Genomic DNA, 24,132 nt, shown 5'->3' on the forward strand with positions numbered 1-24,132 from the left:
CTCTTGCTTCTATTCCCAAATAGTTTATACAGTATTGGAATTGATAGGCTTTTTTTTTTAATGTTGGATAGAAATCACGTGTGAATCCATCTTGCCCTGTGGATTTTTTTCTTAGGTGGTTGATGGCTTATTCAATTTCTTTCTCTAAGATCTGGTAATTTAAGTATATTTTTTCTTCACTTACTCTAGGTAATATGTGTCTTTAGAAATATTCATCCATTTCACTTAGATCGTCAGATTTATTGACATACACTTTAGTAAAACAGCCCCTAATTGTTGCTTGGATTTCATCTTCATTGATGGTGAATTCACCCTTTTCATTTTTGATACTAGTAATTTCATTTAACAGTCAGCTAACTGGCACCATGAATAGAATGAAGGCCTGAAATCAGAAAGATTCATTTTCCTGAGTTCAAATTTAGCCTCAGACTTGGGCAAGCCACTTAAAGCTGTTTGGCTCAGTTCCTCTTCTGTAAAATGAGCTGGAGAAGGAGGCAGAGCCAAGATGGCAGAGTAAAAGCCATGACTTATTTGAGCTCTCCCCCAAACCTCTCCAAATACCTGTAAAAAAAAATGACTCTAAACAAATTCTAGAGTAGCAGAACCCACAAATGGACAGAGTGAAACAAATTTCCAGCCCAACACAACCTGGATGATTGATCAGAAAGGTCTATTGCGCCGGGCTGGGAGAGAAACACAGTTCAATGTGGGTGCTCGAGCAGGGAAAGACCAACTTTTCTATGAAATATAATCAAAATGATCTATTTTACATCCCGTGATGCTCTCTACCTCTTGTTTGTTCATGAACCTGTAACTCACTTAATTTCTCCTTTAAGAACTTGGATGCTATACCACTTGGTGTGTTTATGTTTGTATTGAAATTACTTAAATGTCTGTTACCTTTCAGAAAGATGTAGTTTCCTTTCTTATCTCTTCTTATTAGGCCTTTTTGCTTTTGCCTTGTCTGAGATAAGGATTGCTACACTTGCTTTTTTTTAAATTTTACTTCAGCTGAAGCATAATAGATCTTTCTCCAGCCTCTTACCTTTACTCTGTGTGTGTCTCTTTACTTCAAGTGTGTTTCTTGTAAACACCATATTGTAGGAGTCTGGTTTTTGATCTATTCTGTTATCCATTTCTTTTTTGTGGGAAGTTTCATGCCATTTACATCCACAGTTATGCTTACTAACTGTATTTCCCTCCATCCTATTTTTCTTCCTGTTTGTCCTCTCTCTCCTGTCACTCTTTCTGTCCTTGACAGTGTTTTGCTTTTCTGTACCACCTCCTCGATCTGACTTCTCTTTTGTCACTTCCCTTCTGTCCTCCTGCCTTTACTTAATCTCCTCACTTCCTACTTTCCTGTGTGGTAAGACAGATTTCTATATTCACCTGTGTGTATATCATTCCCTCTTTGAGCCAATACTGATGAGAGTAAGGTTCAAGCTAATGCCCACTGCCCACCATCCCATCTTCCCCTCCACTGTAATAGGTCTTTTGCTCTTCTTCATGTGAAATAATTTACCCCCCTTCTGCCTTTCCCTTCCTTCTGCACCTGGACCTCTTTCTCATCCCTTAATTATTTTTCATGTCCTTACCTCAAATTCACCTTATACCCATACCCTCTGTCTATGTATATTCTTTCTAGCTGTATTATTAGTGGTACAATTTTTAAGAATGACAAGTATTATCTTTCCATATAGGGATGTAAACAGTTCATCTCCATTGAATCCCTAATGTTCTCTTTTTCCTTTTTCCCTTATTAGAGTTTTCTTAGGTCTTGATATTTGGGGGTGAGATTTTTTAGCTCAATTCTGGTCTTCTCCTTATGAAAGCTTGAAATTCATCCCTTTCACCGAATGACCATTCCCCCCCCCATAGTATTATGCTTAATTTTTCCAAGTAGGTGATTCTTGGTTGTAGGAGTAGCTTTTCTGCCTTCCTGAATATCATGTTACATGAACTCTGATCCTTTAATTTTGCAGCTGCTAAGTCTCGTGTAATCCTGATTGTGGCTCCCTGATAGTTGAATTGTCTTTTTTTTGGCCACTTGCAGTGTTTTTCGTTGATTTGATAGTTCTGTAATTTGGCTATAATGCTCCTTGGAGTTTTTATTTGGGGAACTCTTTCCTGAGGTGATTAGTGGATTCTTTCAGTGCCTATTTGGCCTTCTGGTTCCAGGGCTTCAAGGCAGTTTCATCAATAATTTCTTGAAAGATACTGTCCATATCTTCCTTTTGATTATGACTTTCAGGTAGTCCAGTGATTCTAAAACTGCCTCTCTTGGATCGATTTTCTTGATCATTTTTTTCAATGAGGTATTTCACATTTTCTTCTAATTTTTCATTCTTTCGAATTTGTTTGATTGATTCTTGGTGTTTCATAGAGTCATTAGTTTCCACTTGCCCAATTCTAAGTTGTTTTTTTTTTTTTGGTTTTTGGTGAGGCAGTTGGGGTTAAGTGACTTGCCTAGGGTCACACAGGTAGCAAGTGTCAAGTGTCTGAGGCCAGATTTGAACTAAGATCCTCCTGACTCTAAGGCCAGAGCTTTATCCACTGCACCATGTAGCTGCCCCCACAGAACAGAGAAAAGCAAACAAAAACATATCCTAAACTTAAATATTGGAATTTGATTGGACAGTAAGAAAAGAAAAAAAAGCATGTCATAAGAGAAGATTCAAAACATATAACAATAAATTTTCATTTAAAGAAATTGTGTATGATTAATACTACATGTTTTGTTGAGAGCTATCTTTTCTTTGTTTCCTTGTAAGTTTTCTTTTGTTCCCTGCTATGCATTTTTTTTGTTTGTTCTTTTTTTTCCCTCCCCTGGCCCAGAAGGCTACAATGCAGTGCAGATATATTCCTCTATATATATACACACACACACACACACACACATATATATATAGACATATATAGACATATGCATTCCCAGCAAATTCTACACCTGATCTTTGTTTTTATGTTTGTGCGTATCTCTTGTTTTTTTTTATCTCTCTTGAGTCTTCTACTTTATGTCTGCTCATTACCTTGCCCTTCTATTACTTAGCCTACCCCCTTCCAAATATCCCTCCCCCATCTTCCCATTCCCATAAGTGTAAATACCCTATTCTCTATTCCTCCTTTAGTTAACCCTCCCTTGTCCTCTCCCCCTCCCTATTCCATCATCATTTTATGTCTTCTAAATTTAGAAGAGTTTTGTACTCTTCTTAATATAAATGCGTGCACACACACACACACACACACACACACACACAGAGTTTCCTCTTGAACCCATTTGTGATGTAAGTAGGTTACCAGAATTACCAGCCCTCCTCTCCCATGTAATTCCTCTGAATCAATTCTTCCTCTTGCACCTCATTTGTATAAAATAACTACTCTTTTTAGCTTTTTCTAAATGATTTTACTACTTTAAAGTCACATCATACACAGGTCTACTCAAATCTTTTTAATGAGCTATGCAACTATTTATTTTTATTTATTTTTAGTAATTTATTTTGAGTTAATCACTTCCTTATGCTTTCGAGTTTAAAATTTTTCTCCCCCTTACTTCCCACCACCATCCCCAAGACCGCGCACAATCTGATATAGGCTATACTTTTACATTCCTATTAAACATATTTTCACATTAGTGATGTTGTAAGTAAAAAAACCAGTAAGAGGAACCATCAGAAAGAGGAAACAAAACTCAGCAGAAGAGAAAAAAATAGTAATTCAACTTTCATAGCTCTTTCTTTGGACGTGGATGGCATTTTCCATCATAAGGCCTCTGGAAATGTCTTGAGCTACCCAATTATTAATAAGAATCTTAGACATATATTTTATGTTTTACATATATAAAAAGTAAACAGTTTGTCCTTATTGAGTCCCTCATAATCAGTCTTTGGTAGGTACCTCACATTTCTCTTGGCTTTTGTATGTTGATACTTCAATGAAGTTCAGGTTTGTTTGTTTTATTAACAAAATCTTGAAAATCTGACAGTTATCAAATGTCCTTTTTCATTCAGGATTATGCTGAACTTTCTGGGTATGATATTTTCAGCTGGAACCCTAGTTCTTTTGCTCTTTGATACATAGTGTTCTAAGACCTGTGGTCCTTTAATGTCTTTGCTTCTAGGTCTTGTGTGAGTCTGACTGTGGCACCATCACATTTAAATTGTTTTTTTTTTTTTTTTTTTTTTTAGTATTTTATCCTTAAGCTGGGGATTTCAGAATTTGACTATAATATTCCAATGAGTTGTCCTCACAGGGTATATTTTAAGTGGTGATTGATTGATTTTTTTCTATTTCTACTTTCCTCCCCTTGTTGTAATGCTTCAGGACAATTTTCTTTATTTCTTGTCTTATTGTATCAAGATTTTTTTTGATCATAGCTTTCAATTAATTCACTTATTTCCACATTTTCTCTTCTGGATCTATTCTCCAGATCTGTTGTTTTTCTTATGTGATGTTTCATTTTCTCTTCTATTTTTTCATTATTCATGTTTTGTTTAATTATTTCTTGATTTGTTCTAATTTTGATGGCTTCACCTTGCCCAATTCTAATTTTCAAGGTGTCATTTTCTTCCTTAAGATTCTAGATCTCCATTTCTAATTGGTTGACTTCCATAGTCTTCTTGCTTTTCTTGGCTTATTCTTATTTATTTATTTATTTATTTATTTATTCATTCATTCATTCATTCATTTATCTATGCATTCATTCATTTATTTATCTATCTATCTATCTATCGATCTATCTATTTATTTATTTATTCATTCATTCATTCATTTATTTATTTGCTTGTTCATTTATTTATTTATTTTAGTTTTTCCTCCATCTCTCTTATTTGAATTTTTTTTTCGTGCTACTTAAAGCTTTCTGACCAGGAGCTCAGACTCCACCACTGTTCCTTCTCTTTGGTCTGTCTAGAACAGTGACTATATATTAGGGAAAAGAAAATTATGGTGGCAGGCAGGAAATGAAGTCCAGGAGGTTACACTAGGCTGGGCTGGGCCAAGCAAGGGGAAGACCCAGCTTCAAGACTGAAAGACAGACACGCAGACAACCACCTGGACAGGTCATGTGACACCCTCCTGTTTCCCTCCTTCCCGGCTCCCTTGACCCTGCCCTCCCCCTCCTGGTATCCCCATTGACTATTCTGAGCAAGCCCCTCTGAGTGTTGCAGTCTTTGTCTTCTATCCCCAAGAAACTGCCCCAGTGGAAATGTCCCTCAGTTTTTTGCCAGAGAACCATGCTCCAGGCTCTGCTGTATGTTGATACCTCGGGATTGGCCCTAGGCATGGGATGAAAATTGTCCTTGGTACCAGGATGCCAAGAAGGTTGCAAACAACAGCCCACTCCCACCCTGGGGTCTGCCTGTCCTTGGTTCTTCTTGTCTCAGGCAGGATGCTGTTGGGGCTGGAAGGAGATGTGGTGCCGCTCCATCCCAGGGATGGGGTGGGGGCCGTCTAGGCCCTTGAACTCCCCTGGGTATCTGTCACTGTTTTAGATGAACTGCTATCAGAGTCTATTTCAGCACTGTGCTGCTGCTGTTTCTGTTGCACCCTCAGACGAATTGCCTGGAGACGAATCAGGAGAAACTCGTAGTCAAAGCAGTCTCGCTTCTCCCCAAAAGGTTCCTCCATTTGAAGGTCTTGGAGGGATAGTCGGTCTTTGCATGCCACCTCATAGATGTCAGAATACTCTAGAAAGGACTTCTCCATCATACCCCTCAGGGGCTTAGGGCAGAGATATCTTCCCTCCAGCCTGTCACAGCCTGCCACTCTGAGGGTCTCGTGCCAGATATACTCATTGTACTTTTTGTTGTCTCCTCGGTGTTTCTCCTGCTCAAAGCCAGGCTCATTGTGGTAGGGGTTTTCATTCATTAGTAACTGGATGGAGATCAGCACTGAGGAGATGCTCTGGGCTGGGCTCCAGGCAGGGCCATCCCAAGTCCCCAGAATACTCAAGCAGACTTTCCCACTGCTGTAGAAGTTGGGGTTAAACCTCACCCTGTTATTGCCCGTGGTCATCAATTTGACCCTCCGTGGGCGGATGGGATAATCTGGAGGACAGCGAACCAGGAACAAGAAGAAGCTCCCTTCATAAGGAGTGTCAAACGGTCCCTTGCTCAATGCATGGATCTTAGTCATGTCCAGGGAATCCAGCACAACAAACACGCCGGGGGGCGGCTCCTTGTAGAGGGCGGTGACGTCCCGCTTGATCTGCAGCAGGCACTGCTGCCCGGGGCTCTCGCTGTCCCAGTCCGAGCTCCGCGTCCGGTCCCACACGGACAAGGGAGGGAGCGGGGCGGCCCCATAGGCAGCGGCCGAGGGCGGGAAGGGCGGGAGAACAGGTGGCGGGGCCAGGCCTCCCCCGGCTCCGGCCGCCGCCCGCGCCCGAAGCCGAGGTCCCCTCACCCTCAGCCCCGGCAGTTGCCACCTCCGCCGTGGGACTCGCCACCATCGCCGTCACTTCGCTCCACTTCCGCTTCCGAGACTCCATGCCAACCAGTCCGCCGGCCACAGCGGCCTTTCCTTCGATTTTTTTTTTCCAGCCAAAGACAAGGTTTACTAGAACATTCCTAATAAAGCCACACTCCTCCCTCTAGAAATCGCTGGAGGTAAAATTATCCTCGTTATTATTATTATTATTATTAAAAAATCCCGAGATTTCCATAGGGGGATTCAGGTGGGAAAATCTTAGTTTCATTATACTACATTACTACATTATAGTACATAACAAAGCCTCTCTTTTCAGCCATTTAGAATTGAAATGAATAAAGGAGAAGAAATAAACCAATTTAGACAAAAAAGTCAACCAGAAATATAAATGTTGTCTGGGACGTTGGTTTTGATAATGCCAAATCCACAATTTAAATGCTCATTTGTATTTTAGGTATGAGATGGAATTAATCTATGATTTTAATTTGCAGAAACTAGTTAAGTAAAGAATATAAGATACAGTCTTTCATAAATACGATCCATACAAATTTCCATTGGTTTGAATAAGCAACATTTTCTTCCCATTTGCTTAAAGGATTTAACATTCATTTTCCAAACACAAAAACATTCTGACACAGCATGTAACATTATAATAGCAAAGCCAATTTGACTCTTAGAAATATTTTTTAAATTCCATTTTTTTCAAAAGTTGTCATTTAAATTACATTTATCTTCTATGTGGGATGCCACTCAAATTAAAGAACACACAGAGGTATCCAAGGAGAAACAGAAAGTTAATTTATTATTATTATTTCAAATCTCAAGATTTGGGTGTCCCTCCACCAGGATACTCTGATGAGCGGAGACACAGACAGAAGCAAAGGATCTGATTAAATAGCCCTAATGGGCAAATTCCCCCCTCCCACCGACTGTCCACTGTTTGGCTCACATTCTCAATGTACCATAGAAACTGAAAACAAAACAATGAATACAATACACATTTCTATATTTCTTAGTTTGCTGAAGTAATAGCAAAGAAGCAATTAAAGATGTGCAGTCAAGCTAGACACTGTATTGTATAGCCAGACCACCATGACCGACAACAGCAACAAGTGCATCAACAAAATACTGGGGGTGGGGGGGAGGGCTTCTTCAGGAGTTTCAGGTTTGGCAAACTTTAACTACTGAGCAATGACATAAGGAGGTGGCTACTTGGGGTTGAATTCCCATAAATCAGGTGATTTCTAGTAAATTGAAACTTAGGCCTGTCGGGCTGCTATGCCTGCCTTGAGTCTAATACAATTTCTATTTATTCTTCTAAAAAGTTTTCACGGGACCCCTCATCCCACTCAGCCTCATCCCAAACCTTAATTACACTGAGGAGTCTTCACTAGGACATCCCATTCATCTTCTAAAATATTATTTAATCTACTTTCCCTTAACCCTAGAGTACATTAAATATTTTAGTGAAAACAAGTTTCAATATTCAAAGTGACGAATCTTAAGTTTAGTGGAAAATAATAGCTGAAGACAAATTTTATACTTTCATGCAAAAAAAGTGTAAAAAAGCAAAAGATAAAGGACAATAAAGAAAAATTAAAAATTAAATGAAAGAAACCTGAGAAGAATAAAAAAGGTAAATGTTTTTAACACAATATGCGAATGTAGCCAGGAAATCACAGGAAGACAAGAGTACCTGTATTGTTCACTAGTTGGTATATTGCTGGGCACAAGGAGGGACTAAAAAATTTCCTAATCCTCGAGATACAGGAGTCCTCGAGAGCCTGCTGATTGGCTAACAGGCACCACAATGAAAACAGCCTCTGTGAACAACTATTGGCCACATGTTAAACAGATAGAGATGGTGATTGGATCTCAGCAATAAAAAAAAAATGTTTGAATTAAGTAACCTGCCTAAAAATGATTTAAGTAAAAAAAGCCTCAGTTATTCGACAAAACAGATCAGCAAACACAATAAGAAACTAAATTAATATTAAAACGAAAATGCAGTTCAGAAAAAACCTACCACAGTTAAACAGCAATCTAATAAAAATACAAGATTACATGCTAAATGCTAGATTTTAATAGTAAAATAAAAATGAAAACCTTAGACAAAAACTCTGAAAGAAACAAAAAAGCTGCAATAATGAAATACTCATATGCCTTCATAATTTCAACAAGTCACTGACCTCAAACACTTCCTACCTATGTAACCCCAGACAAGCAGTCCCTTAACCCTGCTTGCCTGACTTTCCTAATCTGTAAAATGAACAAGAAAAGGAAATGGCAAACCACTCCAATATATTTACCAAGAAAATCCCAAATGGAGCCACCCCCCAAAAAAAACCCCAATTATTATTATTATTATTACTCAGCAAAGGGAACAGGAGCATTTAAACGGCAAAAAAAAGGAACCACTACTACAAAAACCCAAAGAAGACACACTATTTAGATAAAATTAGTGTTGCCAAAAGATTCAGTGACATCAAGTAACACTGATATAAAGAAGATTAAATTCACCAAGTAATAACTTTTAATTTGGAGAAAGAAAAGTGTATTTGTACACCACCGAGTAAAAAGGCAAAAACCAGGTACATATAAAAACTATAGAAAAGTAAGAACTCTACGCTGGACAATTTCCTTTTGGACTACTGTTGACATCTGAACTATGTGGACAAGTAGAAAAGAATATGCTTTTTCAAAACAAAACTTGTACATTTAAGAAAAAAAAATTCCTACATTGGTCATGTTCTGAAATACATGTATCACTCTGTACTCTAAGTCCATCACCTCTCTTTCAAGAAATGAGTGCATGCAAGGGTGTGATGGTAAAAGTTGAATAACTGTCAGGGAAAACTATACACACAACTCAAATTTTTCAAATAATCTAGATTTTACTTAACTTTTTCTTTTCCTTTTTTTTTACTTTCTTAAGTCTCACCAATAAACAAAACAACAAATTCAGCTCTAACTGTCCTTAATCAGGGAGGATCTAAGGAATGTAATGATCAATGAATTAATTTACAAGGTTTTTTTAAGTTTGTGAGGTAACTTCTTATGCTTTCCCTTTCTTCTTTTTCTGTTTTCTATAACTTTACTTGCTTTCCAGGGGCCTAGAAAAACCTTTTATTTACCAATTTTAACGAAAATGGTTTAGTATTCATGATAAATTTTGTTACTAAAAATGTCATAATGGCATATAAAATAAACATATATAAAATGAGAATAAAAAATTTTTGATATTTTTTATATTCATTAATTGTTCACTTAAATTGGAATCTCCATATGGGCAAGGATTGTCATCTATTTACATTAGACTCTCACTAAACTCCTGTCGATGCATTAATATTTGTTTGTTGTATATATATATATATATATATATATATATATATATATATATATATATATAATAGTACTCAAGAACAGTGAATAGGAATGCAAATCACTGATTTCAAATACAATATATTTTCAAAATAAATAATTAAAGATTAACATTGTTATTTAGTAATACTACAGCCATTTTAATTTTAACAGTACATTTCTCACCAGTTTCACATGCTTACTTGGGAAATAAAATGTTATTTGAAAAATTAATGAAATGTATCAGAGGCTGGTGCCAGTTTGTACAAATTTGTCTATATTTGTTTCAACTCTTATCAGAGTAATTTTTGAAATGTTATATCTGAAAGGTTCTCACTTATTTTCTTTGCTAAATATTGTACATGATCCAAAAGAAAAAAAAACGAATGCTCTTTTATTATAGATTATGATGCATGAAATTCAAGAATGTCTTCTATTTCCTATGCACAGTCCCTTTTACCTAAAAAATAGGTGCCTTCACTGTAAAGTATATGCAAACCAGAAATCAAAATTATGAAAAAAAATCTTGGAAAATAAAATGACCATTATTTTATTTCAGTCATCTTGCTGACATACACACATAGACACACATACACAACTGTCTGGCTTGTGACCAGAAATATTTAATGCATTTCATGTGGAGATAGGGTTTTTGAATGTTTCCAATTTATCTTCCCTGATTTCTGTATTGAAAAAAAACTTTCTACTTCTAAGACAAAAAAAGTCAGCATTTGTTTTTTAGGGGTTGAGAAGTGTTATTTCTAGAACTACTGGAAAGCAAATATTTCATGAGGAACTTCAACTTTACAATTAGTTTCAAGACAGAAGTTACACTTGCTTCTAACTGAAACTAGCAACACCATCAACTTCTTGAAAAATGCTTACCCCAAATAATACAATTGAATAGAATAATTATAACAATCTATATTTTAAAAATAAGATTCCCATTTTACAAAATGCAACATGTATTCAAATGCATTTTTGAGAAATGTTTCTATATAACCACAGCCTTATTTCCTTTTCCCCTCTGTAATTGTTCAAAGGGAGTCATCCAAATTTTCATATAGAATCAGTTTTCTATAAACCAGCTTCTAGGTAATTTATTCTATTCCATTATTTCCTGAAGAGCTTTTGTATAGAGTATAGTTTTTCTTTAACTTCTTGCAATAGTTTTTACTTTGATGTTTTACCTTCACAGTTTTTGTCCAATCTCCCAACATCTCCACCCCACCAATATAATATTATAATTCAGTTTTGCTGGGTGGGTAGTTTTTGCTTGTAAGTCAAGCTATTTTTTTGGTGAGGTAATAGCCTGACATATGGTAATTTCTCTTATTCACAAGAACTTCTTTCCAGTCCCCATTCCCTCCTATCCTATTTTCCTTACTTTCTCTCTTTTCTCTATTTCATTTTTCTTTCTTTTGTCATTAATCCCTTACATTTTCTACCAAAATATTTTTATCAAATACATGTTTGTGTATGTCTCTCCTCCCCTGCCTTCCCCCATTAAAAAGAAATAAAATTTGATCAATTAACAAGATCTACTGAAAATAAGAGATTAATAAAACTAACAGCAAGGATAAAAACCCTGAAGTAACAATAAAATTAGGTTTGTAGAAAATAAAATATTGCTACCCTCAGAAAGAAAACTATTGGAATCTATCTTGACCCACAAAATGCTAGAAACCATATGACTACTTTAAAATACATCAGATAGCATGAGTCACCAGTTCACTAGAACAAAAATAGGAATAGAAGAGACCTACACCATTTGGCAACTGGTTAATCACTGGAAAACTTAAGTATATGTCTATAAATAAAGATGGAATCTCACACTGTATACCAAGGAAAGTTCAAAATGATTTAGACATAAAGGATGACATCCTAAGCAATTTAGTGAAATATACAAAGAACTAGATCTAACCAAAGAAGAGATGCATATGTTCAAAGAAAGTAAAATGGATCGTTTTGACAACATAAAATTAAAAAGTTTCTGCACAAGCCAAACGAATACAGCTAAAATTAGATGAAAATTAGAAGACAAACAAGGAACTGGGAAAAGAAATCTTTGAGTTAATTTTCTCTGATGAAGTTCTCATTTGTTTTTCTTGCATTCTCAATTGGATGAGGAAGGAGAGAAGGAGAGAAGTAAAAAGAAAATCAGAACTAAAAATAAGATGAAACTAAAGTAAAATAAAAAGGGAAATGCATGATGATTCTCATCATACTTATCAATACACATGACCTAATGGCTAATCAGTTCAATTATAGACTGTCTAGGGCAGCTGTGTGGCATAGTGGATAGAATGCCAGTCCCGCAGCCTGAAGGAAACGAGTTCAAATTCAGTCTCAGACACCTATTAGTTGTGGGACTCTGGGTAAGTCACTTTACCCTGTTTTCCTGAGTTCCTCATGTATAAAATAAGCTGAAAAAGGAAATGGCAAACCACTCCAGTTATTTTTACTAAGAAAGACCTCAAATCGGGTCACAAAAAGTCGGACATGTCTGAAAATGAGTGAACAACAATAAACGATTATTTCCCATTTTCCTATCACTATTCACCATTTGTAGCACTTAATCAAGCTTATTCCAACAGTTCATCTTCTATGCTATAACTTTTTCATTTTGCTTTATTTGTATTTATTCTTGTGTGTGTGTGTGTGTTGTGTAGAGAGAGATGGGGGAGAGAAGAGAATGATGTAGTGGATAGAAAGCTTAGCCCCTCTGTGTTATGGGCAACTTTCTAAAACTAAAAATTGCAGAGAAAGTACTTTCCTCATCGATGAGATTATTATAATGATAAGGCCAAAAATTCAGTCTCTATACCCATTCTCTCAAAAAAATACCTGGTGTAGCATATATTCTGTACAAACTTTCCCATAGTGGTCTATTTATTAGCTGACACTCTTAGCTAGTCATTTAATTAGCTTTGAGAAATTGCTATTTAGAAGACCAGCAAAAATACTTACTAGGAAGAAGCAATATCATCTAAGTGTTAGTATAAGTATAGTATAAGTATCCAGACCAAGTATTAATCAATAAGTCTAAGGAGAAACTACACTGGGTTGGGAAATTCAATCCAGGAGGGCAATGATGAGATTCTGCTCTTGATTAGATTACTTCATGTTTTCAGCCACTTCTGTGATTCCACTTCAAGGTAAGTAAGGTTGTAACGTTGTAAAAATAAACAATAAAAGACAAGTTCTATCATAAACAGCTGTGTAGAGTTTTCTTGGCATACATACAGTGTGTTTTTATTTTGGCATTTCCTTCCATAGCTCTTTTTACAAATGAGGAACCGAGGCAAACAAGGTTAACTGACTTGCCCAGAGTCACTGAGCTAGGATGTGTCTGAGGCTGGATTTGAATTCAGGTCTTTCTGATGCGAATCACAAAGTTCTATCCACTGCAGTGCCATCTAGCTTTCACCTATGGTGATAGGATACAATCAAAACAAACATAAAGGAAAATAACAATATAAGTACACACACTCATGAATGCATAGGATGTATGTATGAATGTCAATGTTGTTTGTCTTTCATTTTCAAAGAGGACCAATGATATCACAGGAGATGTCTTTACTGCATGCCTCACTCTCTCTTCCTAAATGATTGCAAGAGTCAGGACAACTGGCAATGGACCAGAATACAGCAGGTGACCAATCTCCAAGTGTTCCACCTGCTTCATGGAGACTGAACAAATCATTCTCATCTGGGGTAAGTCTTTAACATGCTTGTGTTAGAAAACTTCTAACTCACCTACAGATTTAAGATTTTTGAGAGTCCCTTAGACAGGAAGGAGATTAAATTAGTCAATACTTAAGGAAATTAATTCAGGCTATTCCTTGGAAGGTCAAATACCGATGCTGAAGCTTAAATACTTTGGCCGCATAATGAGAAGATGATAAGACAAGATGTATGAACAGTGTCATGGAAGCAATGAATAGGAGCTTGGAAGCTATCTGAAGATAGTAGAAGGGTATGGCATGCTATGGGCCATGGGGCTATGAAGAGCCAGACACAGCTAAATGACTGAAGAACAACAACGATAACATATATTTAATCCAGAAAAGTATTTCAGTAGAGTGCTTTAAAAAAAAAGGTTTTTGATGTATATCTAGAGCCTATATTAGATTGCACGCCACCTTAGGGAAGGAGGTGTGAAGGGAGGGGGAGAAAATTTAAAACTCAAAAGCCTATGGAAGTGAATGTTGACAACTAAAAGAATTATTATTTTAAAAAAATTTGTGAATAATTTGTGGAGTTTTGGTCCTTAAAACTTCGAAAGAAGTCTCCTATGAATTCATCAGGACCATAAGTCCCCCCAACCCCCTTTGGTTGTTGGTTCTTTTACAGCTAGATTTATTTCTTTTTCTGAGATGAATTTATTTAGGGTCTTCTTTCTGGTTTTCTGACAGTTTTGGAATTTTATATTTTAGGAAGTATTCTCTACCTTGTATAACATGTTTGATTATTTTTATTTCTTCTGATTTTGCTGTGACGTCACCTTTCTTATTTGCAATTGTATTTTTGGTTTTCTGCTGTCTTGCTTTTAATCAGATTAGCTAAAGGTTTATAATTTATACTTTTTAAATCCTTTCCAAGAACCACCTTTCACCTTTATTTATTGTTTTCATCTTTTATTTCTCCTCCAATATTTAACATATCTTTAAGGCTTATTTTCAGTTTGTTTATTTGATGACTTTCTAACTTTCAAAAACGCATATTCAGTTTATTAATCCTCTTGATTTTCTACTTTGTTAAGACATGTAGGGAATATGTTTGTTTTGGTTTTTTTTGCTCTAAAGCCTGTTTTATTTGTATCTTAGAAATTTAGGTATTTCATTTCATCATTAATATATCTTTTCACACAATTATTATTTTTAGGAGTTGTTCATTGACCACCTCTCCATCAAGCTGCCAATCCTAAATATGGATTTCATTGGTAAATCTCTAGGTAGGTAGGACAAGTCTTTTGCTTGTATTCCCTGAATTAATGACTATTGTTATTGAGTATTTTCCAGTAGGAAATTTAACATGAAGGTAAACTGAGACAAATTTCTGAGAAAGATGACAGTGCAGTAACAGGGTGCTGAACCTATGAATAAAGGATGGGTCAGTGGTACTACCTCTGGTGCAAAGACTCAGAATTGAATATGTGGCTTATTTTTTATAAGCATAGAACAAAAGACAAAAATCATATCATTGATGATGTAATTGACAACATAATGGGGTTGAGTGTTCATGACTGATTTCATTAAAGAAAGTGGCTACCTGGAAAGAAGACCATCTCTCTGTGTCTGTAAGGAGTTCAACACTTAAAATAATTTCGATAAATTTCCATAGGATTAGAATGCTTTATAAGAGTACTGTATTCTAAAGCCAAGCTCAGAGTTTCCTTCAGTTAATGGTGATTCTGCAAAAGCTTAAGCCTTTCGTTTCTAACTCTGAGAAAGACTGAACTTCCGAGCTTCCTCTTCACTTAGGCTTCTGTTTTTACATCAAATACTAATGAAATTGTTATTTAGTATTTAGTCACAACTAATATAAAAATAGGATAAAACTTACAGCATAAAACACTGAGGAAACATAGATTAATATCTGATTTTGACACTGTTTTTCCCTTTTTATTTTTGTTTGGAATATATTTGCTCCCAGTGGTGCTAAGAAATACGTACATTCTTTTCCATTTCCACTTAGAAGATACTCATAAGTCTTATAGCTCTAGTTTCTTTAGCAATTTATTCTAACAACACACCAAATGGGAAATAGGAAAAAGGATAAAAGAATTAGGGAGGGATAAGATGGAAGGTATGGAGTAGTTGGAAGCAAAACAAACACTTAAAGTGGAGATGGGAAAAAGGAGAAGGGGAAATATAAAGGAATACATGGATAGAAATAATTGATGAACTCACCCATAAAAAATAGGAAAAAACAGCTGAATAGATTAGAAACTAGAATCCAAAAAATATGTTTAGAAAATACATACCTCAAACAGAAAGTTACATAGAATTTAAAGAGAGAGCTGGAGAAGAATCTACTACACTTTAGCTAAAGTTAAAAAAAAAAAGGCAGGGGTAGCAATTACGACCTCGGCAAAGTGAAAGCAAAATTAGATCTCATTTAAAGAGACAAATAGGGAAACTATCTTGTACTAAAAGGTATTATATGCAATGAGTTAATGTCAGTACTAAATCTATGTTCAATAAATAGCAGAAGCACCTAAACACTTAAAGGAAAAATTATATGAGTTACAGGAAGATAAAGATAATGAGACTATAATAGTAGGGGTCCTAAATTTATTCCTCTCATATTAACAATACTAATAAATAACAACACTAATCAACAAACAGATCAAAATTAAATCATAGAAAAAATAAATTCATTAAAAAATAATTACAACAATAAAACATCAAAATTTGTGAAATACTGTCAAAATGGTTTTCAGGGGAAAATTTATATCTCTAAGCATTTTCATCAATAAAATAGAGGGAAAGCATATCTACAAACTGGGCAAGCAATTAAAACAACTAAAAAGACTAAAAAACTAAAGATATAAGCACCAAAACAAATCTGAAAAATAAAAAAAGAGAATAAAAAATTGAAAGCAAAAACCCAAAGGAATTTAATAAACAAAAGTAAGAGATTTTTTTTTGCTAAAGCAACAATAACAATAAAATAGTTAAGACATTAACTAATCTAATTTGTAAAACAATAGAAGAAAACCAAATTTACTGTTTTTTTCATTTATGTCCAACTCTTCATGACCTCATTTGGAGTGTTTTTTGGCAAAGATATTAAAATGTTTGCCGTTTCCTTCTCCAGCTTATTTTACAAATAAGGAAACTGTAAACTAGTTAAGTGTCTGTGGCTGGATTTGAACTCGGTAAAATAAGTCTTCCTGACTTCAGGCCCAGAAGAAAGGTACGTTGGCAGTATAAAAATGAATATGTGAATTCAAAACCAAATAAACATGAAATAAAAGAAATTTTAAGGAGCTATTTTGCTTTTTTACACACCAACAAAAAATGAAAATCTAAATGAAATGGAAGAATTCTTTACTCACCAAACTCTAAATTGCCTAGATAAATAAAACAGGAAAGAGAATACTTAAATAACTGAATCTTAGAAAAAAGAAACTTATGCCAGAATTTAAAGAAAATACTGGCATGGAAACTACAGAAACATATCACTAAAATTACATGACCACACAGGATTAATATACCACGAATGCAAGACTTAATGTAGAGTTCAATATCAAAAACAAAACAAAACACTATAAATGTAAATGATACTGGTAACAAAAGTAACAAAAATTATATGATTATGTTAATAGATACAAAAAAGCTATTAATAAATCTAACATCCACTGTTATAAGATTTTGAGTTCCAAATTTTTTTTTCCCCTTCCCTCTCTGCCCCCTCCCCAAGAGGGCAAGCAATCCTCTACTGGTTATACAATCATATTAAATATATTTCCACATTAGTCATGTTGTGAAATAAGAATTACAACAAAAGTGAAAAACCATGAGAAAGAAAAAAAATTATGCTTCCATCTGCATTCAGACACCACAGTTCTTTCTATGGATAGTATTTTCTATCATGGGAACTTTGGAGTTGAATTGTCTCAGATCCTTGCATTGCTGAGAAAATCTAAGTCTATCAAAGTTACTCATTGCATCATATGACTGTTACTGCGTATGACGTTCTCCTGGTTCTGCTCACTTTGCATCAGTTCATACAATTTCTCTAGATTAGAAAGACAACCTGGGTGTGACTCTGTTACGATCTCAAGAGAAAAATGGAATGGGTGGTGAAGAAGAATGCAATATGAGAAGAGTGAAGAGAAAGTAGGGGAAATTATTTCACAACCCTTTATACAACAAGGACTCTGATGAGGGAAGGAGAGGATGACACTTGAACCTCAATGGTTAAAGGAGGAAATACATGTACACACAGATGGGCTGTCTTACCCAGTAAGGAAATATGAGGAAAAAAGCTAAGGGAAAATGAAGAGGAGGGATAGGATGTAAATTACATAAGAAAGACAGTAATCAGAAGCAAAACAAACATAAAAAGGAAGCAGAGAAAATTATTTTAAAAGAGGCAGAAAAAGTTTTTGACAAAATATAATAACCATTCCTGCTAAAACACTATAAAACTTTGGAATGAATAAAAAATTCCTTAAAATGATAAGTAATATCTATCTAAAACTAAAAACAAGCATTATTTGTAAAGGGGTAAAGCAAAGGATGTTCGTTATTACTATTATTATTTAAGACTAGTAACTTTGCTAGATACGGCAATAAAACAAGAAAAAGAAATTGAGAGAATAAGCACAGGCAAAGAAGAAACAAAAATGACACTTTTTGTAAATAATACAATGATTTGAAGAACTATGTATAGTCAACTAAAAAAATCAATACAATATACAACTTCAGCAAAATTTCAGGTTTTGTTTTAAAATAAACCCACATAGATTATGAACATGTTTGTATATTAAGAAAAAACCTATGAAAAGAAATATAAGATATGAATATAAATCACATACAGAGAGATTTATAAAAATTTATAAAATACAATGTAAAATACTTAGACATCTAATTGCCAAGAAGACAGATACAGAAACTAGATAAGCAGAATTACAAAATATTCTCCATATTAATAAAGGCAGTTCTAAATAACTGGAAGTATGTTAATTGCCCATGAGTAAGCTGAGTCAATGTGACAAAAGTGACAATAATACCTAAATTAATTTACTTATTTAGTCTCATATCATCAAACTTTCAAAGAGTTCCTTTATAGAGCCTGAAAAAAATCATATTAAACTTCAACTACAGGAATGAGTGGGATTCGAGACCACTTACCCAAATAAAAACTCAGAGGTATCTCCAGGTAGAAAACAGAAGGTTTGATTCTAGCAAGTCTTGCGCAAGAGTTGGCATCTCCTACCCAGGGCAGACTGGAGTAGTGAGGCAAAGCACAAACAACACCAAGCAGTATATATAGTCTTAGACAAACTACTACAAAAAGTCCCCCTTCCCACCTGTTTGTCTCAATCTCTTTATCCTCCTTGGCTGAGGCAAGAGACCTCACAGTTTATATTTAGAACCCAAGAGATACATTTTACTCAAAACTTGCTTGAGAGCTAGAAGATTACCTTATTTGGTAAAGTTAAGGCACAAAACAAAAGGGGGAGGGTTACAAAACAAGGGAGGGGGGTGGGCAGCTGGTGCACAACCCTCTTCCCCAAAAGTGAAAGTGAAACTTAGGCCCAGCTCATGCTGAAGCCTTACTACATTTTTGGAGCATAGCTTACCTCTTACATGAGAAACTTTCACTTGTCCCATACAGTTACCCCCTCTCATTTCATAGTTGAAAGTTTCTCCCACCAAAACTGGTAAGTTTCTTCAGCTTCCCTATTTGCTATTTCATCAAAATTGGGCTCTCCTTCTTCCTGATTGACTGTCACCCACTTTCGATTCCTTAGCATGATTACTCTAATAGACTCACTGACAGGTTCTTTTGATGTAATCATTCTAGAGAGGGTCTTTTGTACAGTAGTAGTAATTAATGGCACCATGCAAGGGACACACGGGGGAGTAGTATGACTCCACTTACTGCTATCAACAAAAACCATACTTGCTTCCACCAAGATCCCCCAAACCAGGACCACCAGGGAGTATTAAATGAAGAGGGCCAGGTCTGATCTGGAACATGGGCAATCTTTTGAATTTCCTTATTAATATCTCTAATGGTTTATTCCACATCATCTATTTTCATACAACAAGTGGACAGGTTCAGCTTCCCGCAGACACCTCCTTCCCCAGCTAAGAGATAATCCAAGACTAAACTGTGTTGTAAGATAGCTTCCAGGCTTTGGTCTACAAAAACAGACAAGAAGTCAGTAGCCATACCAATTTGAGTAGTAATAATTTCCACCACCACTTGGAGTCTAAGTATTCTGTTAAGCATATACATACATACATACATACATACATACATACATACATATATATATATATATATATATATAATATATAATATATATATATATATAATATATATATATATATATATATATATATATATATATATATATATATTGGGGTCCTGTGACATATCACGTATGAGAGGATAAAACATCCTTAGCTTTGTTTAAATTCATATAATAGTCAGAGTTCTCCAATCATACAGTATCTGTTCCACATCATAGCCAGACTCAGAAATAGTCAGGTGGGAAACATTCCTTTCCAAAGGAAAATAATGGGGAAACTGAGCCAGGAGGATCCCATCCTAGATTAAGGCTAAGATTGTCTCCTTGGCTTTTCCCCAAATAAATCACATTTCCTCTAAGCAGAACTCCATCTGTTCTTGTGGCATTTCTCTCAGATACTGATTTAATGCAGACAATTATATCCAAATTCAAACTGAAAACAAAATTCGTTATAGTCCCAAGAGCCTTTTTCCTCAAACAGCAAGTCTCACTAATCACAGCTTAAAGCCAGATAGAGTTACTTTTACTCTCATGGAGTTGCAATAAGCAATAAGGATTTACCAGGATTCACATACATAGATCTCACTTTACATCTTTCCTTCTCAAATTTAAACTTGGCCTGGTATAAAAGCCAATTATCAAAAATCATTTGTATCTACTGTACATAAACTTGCAACTTCCCAGCAAACTAAGTTCATTGTCTGGGAACTGCATAATCCTAACAAGTTCTCTTCTCAGGGCAGATAACTTTGCCTCCTTTCTTCATAAAGTCTCTCAAAAATATGTACTACTCCCCAGGCACACTTTAAATCAGTGTAAATGTTGCCCTCTTTCCCCTTTAATAATTTTAATGCCCGATTTAAGGCATATAGTTCACATATTAAATGTCCCAGATATTTCACCTCTCGTTCCACGAATTGTAATTTATGTTTGGAAATCCTCAAACCTTCTGATCCCAAATAGTTTATCAATTTGATCGAAGCCTCACTGGTTTCTATTCTCTCATTACCGGTCACTAGCAAATCATCTACATATTGTAATACCTGTGTCCCAAGGGGAGATCTAAACCCTTCCAGGATTCTCTCAAGAACTTGTCCAAACAAATTTGGTGATTCAGTATACCCCTGGGGCAGGACACACCACCTATACTGCTGCTTCCTCCAGTCTCAGGATCCTCCCACTCAAAGGCAAAGACATCCCTACTACCAGGGTCTAAGGGACAGGCCCAGAATGCATCTTTTAAATCAATTACACTGAATCACCTACTGTCTTCATCTACTCTTCCCAAAATCGTGTAGCAGTCAGGGACCACTGGGTGGGATGGTAATACAACCTTGTTAACTTCCCTTAAATCTTGGACTACTCTATATGTTCTATCCCTTTTCCGGACTGGCAAGATGGGGGTATTGAAGGGGGAAATACAGGGTTCAAGAAGTCCCCCTTCCAACAGCCCCTGAATCACCAGTCTGAGTCCTCTCCTCTCCTCTAGAGATACAGGATACTGTTTTACTCACATCACTGTAGCGGGTTCCCTCAATTTGATCTTAAGAGGGTTTATATTAACCCTCCCCCTGTTGGTTTCCAGGGACCTTGGCAAGTTTCCAACCAAAGGAGTAATTGCCTTGTGCCCCTTCTTTTCACACACAAATCAGCAATTAACAATTCTAGGTTTTAGCATTAAAACACTAAATGCAAAATTTGGAAATTTTATGCTTTCTTCAATTACAATACTTTAAAAGAAAATGTTACAAAACAGGATCATATAGAATGCCCCAACAGCCAGATTCATTCCTTTTTCTCTTTTCCCTGAAGGCACAGTTAATTTAACATTCCAGATTATAAAAGAAATTGCCCTTCCAGCAACATAACTAATACAATTGAAAACAGACTCAATAAAAAAAAATCTTTCTTTCTTTCTAGACCCCTTCATCAGATTCAACAGTCTTTTGGGGCCACATAATTGATAAATTTCTTAATGCCAAATAACGATAGGTGCTCTCAAAATTATACAAATACACATTTCTAAATTCAATACCCATGGCCCGTTATAAAGGGATATTATCCACATTCATGTCCACATTTTCTTGCGAAAGCTTTACAAACAGTTTAGAATCACCTATTATAATCAGGTCAGTTTAAAAATGTACTGGGTCAGTATTCTGACTACTTCTTTTTGCTTTCCAACAATAACCAATCTCTTTACCATAGTCAGTATCCATATTAGATCTAATAGAACCCACCTACGGATCTAGCCTGAAAGGTGGATGGACATAATTCCTTCCATCTCCCCATAACTTTATCTATTGGTCTTTAAATTAGGCAAAAAAATAAAAGGACTTTATTTTTCCATCTTTCTACTTCAAACAGACGACTTCCTCACACCTTCTCAACTTGCTTAAACCATCTAAAGCTATTCAGCTTTCTTCTTGCAAATCTGAAGGGAGATAATTGAATAGGGCTCTCCCTCCCTCTCTCTTCCCAAACTGATTGTGTTCTGGTACACAAAAACTTCTCTCTTTTATGAGAGGCAGAAAAGATTAAGTGCTACCTCTCTCTCTGATCTGAGGGGAAAAGGTTCCCTTTTTCTCTCTCTGTCTCCCTACTCAAATTTGGCCAGAATTAGAATGCAGAGAGAGAGAGAGAGAGAGAGAGAGAGAGAGAGAGAGAGAGAGAGAGAGAGAAATTATTATTGTTTTCCCAAAGGTTTCAAAACCTTCTTACTTTCAAAACCCTCTAGTCACACTGTGCAAATAAATTATACCTTCCTTGAACTTTCGACACATACTCCCTCTCCTACAAGCTTAAACTTTCTTGCCTTTCTTTTTAATGGACTTTGATTAAAGTCCCCTTAAAACTGCACATATCTTATTGCTTTCTAATTCTGACCTGACACTTCGAAAATCCTTCTCAACTTGCCTTTTTACCAATCATATAACCTAAATAATAAAGTATTTCTCTCTCTGTCTCTCTCCCATCCAGCCCCACCCCTCTGAAGCTGCTGTTATCAGTGAGTGAGAGGGGAGAGAAAGAAAGCCACACTCCAGAGTCCAGCTGCAGCAATCGGAATGCTTTTCCTGCCAATCTTTTACTATCAAACACTGTTAACCCTACACTGATTCACACCATGCACAGACACAAACACAAAAAAGAAAATAGACATACAAAAACCCTCCACCCTGTAGAATTCTCAAATCATCAAATCATCCTTAATTATTTTCTTTCTATCTTTTCCTCTATATTTTGGTAGTCCATTCCAATTCTGCAATCTATTGCTTAAAGGACTTTCTATAGGTACCTCACATTTGTGCTCCAACTGCGCAGATTTAGATTTCCCCTTTCCCATTCTTAGGGAACATCTAGGCCCTCACCTAGGGAATTTACAGGAGCTGTCACCAAACTCCCTGAGTCTAAAGATAGACCCAACCAAATTACCGAGGAGGGTCCCCCACTCCTCACCAGTCACCCATGAGGCTTTCTCAGTGGCATCCTTCCAATGAGTTATCTATTCCACAATTTGAACAGGCCTGGACTCCGCCCAAACTAGAGTCCATCCTAAATAGCCTTCACCCCTTGCCGACTACCTCCAGACCATTGAGTGCTTACCTCTGGGCTGCACATGTACAACTTACGTGACTGCTCTCAGCCACCGGCTGGCTGGAATTTCTCAGTTTCGTCCCTAATCGTCGGAGCCCTAACAAACCTTCTGTTTCTCTGAGTCACTCCCTTCGGGTGTATTTCAATGACTGGGTGGTAACCTCCGTCCAGGGCTCAAGACCTCTGAGAAATCTCAGATGTACATTCAGTCTTGACCTCGGCAAGGGAAGCCCCCACCCTAATCAAAGAAAATCCTGGGATGAGCCCCCACTGAGTAGGATTCGAGACCACTTACCCAAATAAAAACTCAGAGGTATCTCCAGGTAGAAAACAGAAGGTTTGATTCTAGCAAGTCTCTCGCGAGAGTTGGGCATCTCCTACCCAGGGCAGACTGGAGTAGTGAGGCAAAGCACAAACAACACCAAGCAGTATATTTAGTCTTAGACAAACCACTCCAGAAAGCTCCCCTTTCCCCCTGTTTGTCTCAATCTCTTTATCCTCCTTGGCTGAGGCAAGAGACCTCACAGTCTATATTTAGAACCCAAGAGATATGTTTTACTCAAAACTTGCTTGAGAGCTAGAAGATTACCTTATTTGGTAAAATTAAGGCACAAAGCAAAAGAGGGGGGGGTTACAAAACAAGGGAGGGGGGTGGGCAGCTGGTGCACAACCCCCTTCCCCAAAAACGAAAGTGAAACTTAGGCCCAGCTCATGCTGAAGCCTTACTACATTTTTGGAGCATAGCTTACCTCTTACAT

General features: G+C 36.2%; 2 pseudogenes; both read right to left on the minus strand.

The window, feature by feature from the left end:
• The window catches only part of LOC110203829 (transcriptional regulator ATRX-like), a 236,255-nt pseudogene that overhangs the window by 109,686 nt on the left and 102,437 nt on the right, over positions 1-24,132 (minus strand).
• On the minus strand, positions 4,963-6,525 carry LOC110203647 (ubiquitin-conjugating enzyme E2 Z pseudogene; annotated as a pseudogene).

This window comes from Phascolarctos cinereus, unplaced genomic scaffold (genome assembly GCF_003287225.1).
Source record: "Phascolarctos cinereus isolate Bilbo 61053 unplaced genomic scaffold, phaCin_HiC Scaffold_11;HRSCAF=466, whole genome shotgun sequence".
NCBI lineage: Eukaryota > Metazoa > Chordata > Mammalia > Diprotodontia > Phascolarctidae > Phascolarctos > Phascolarctos cinereus.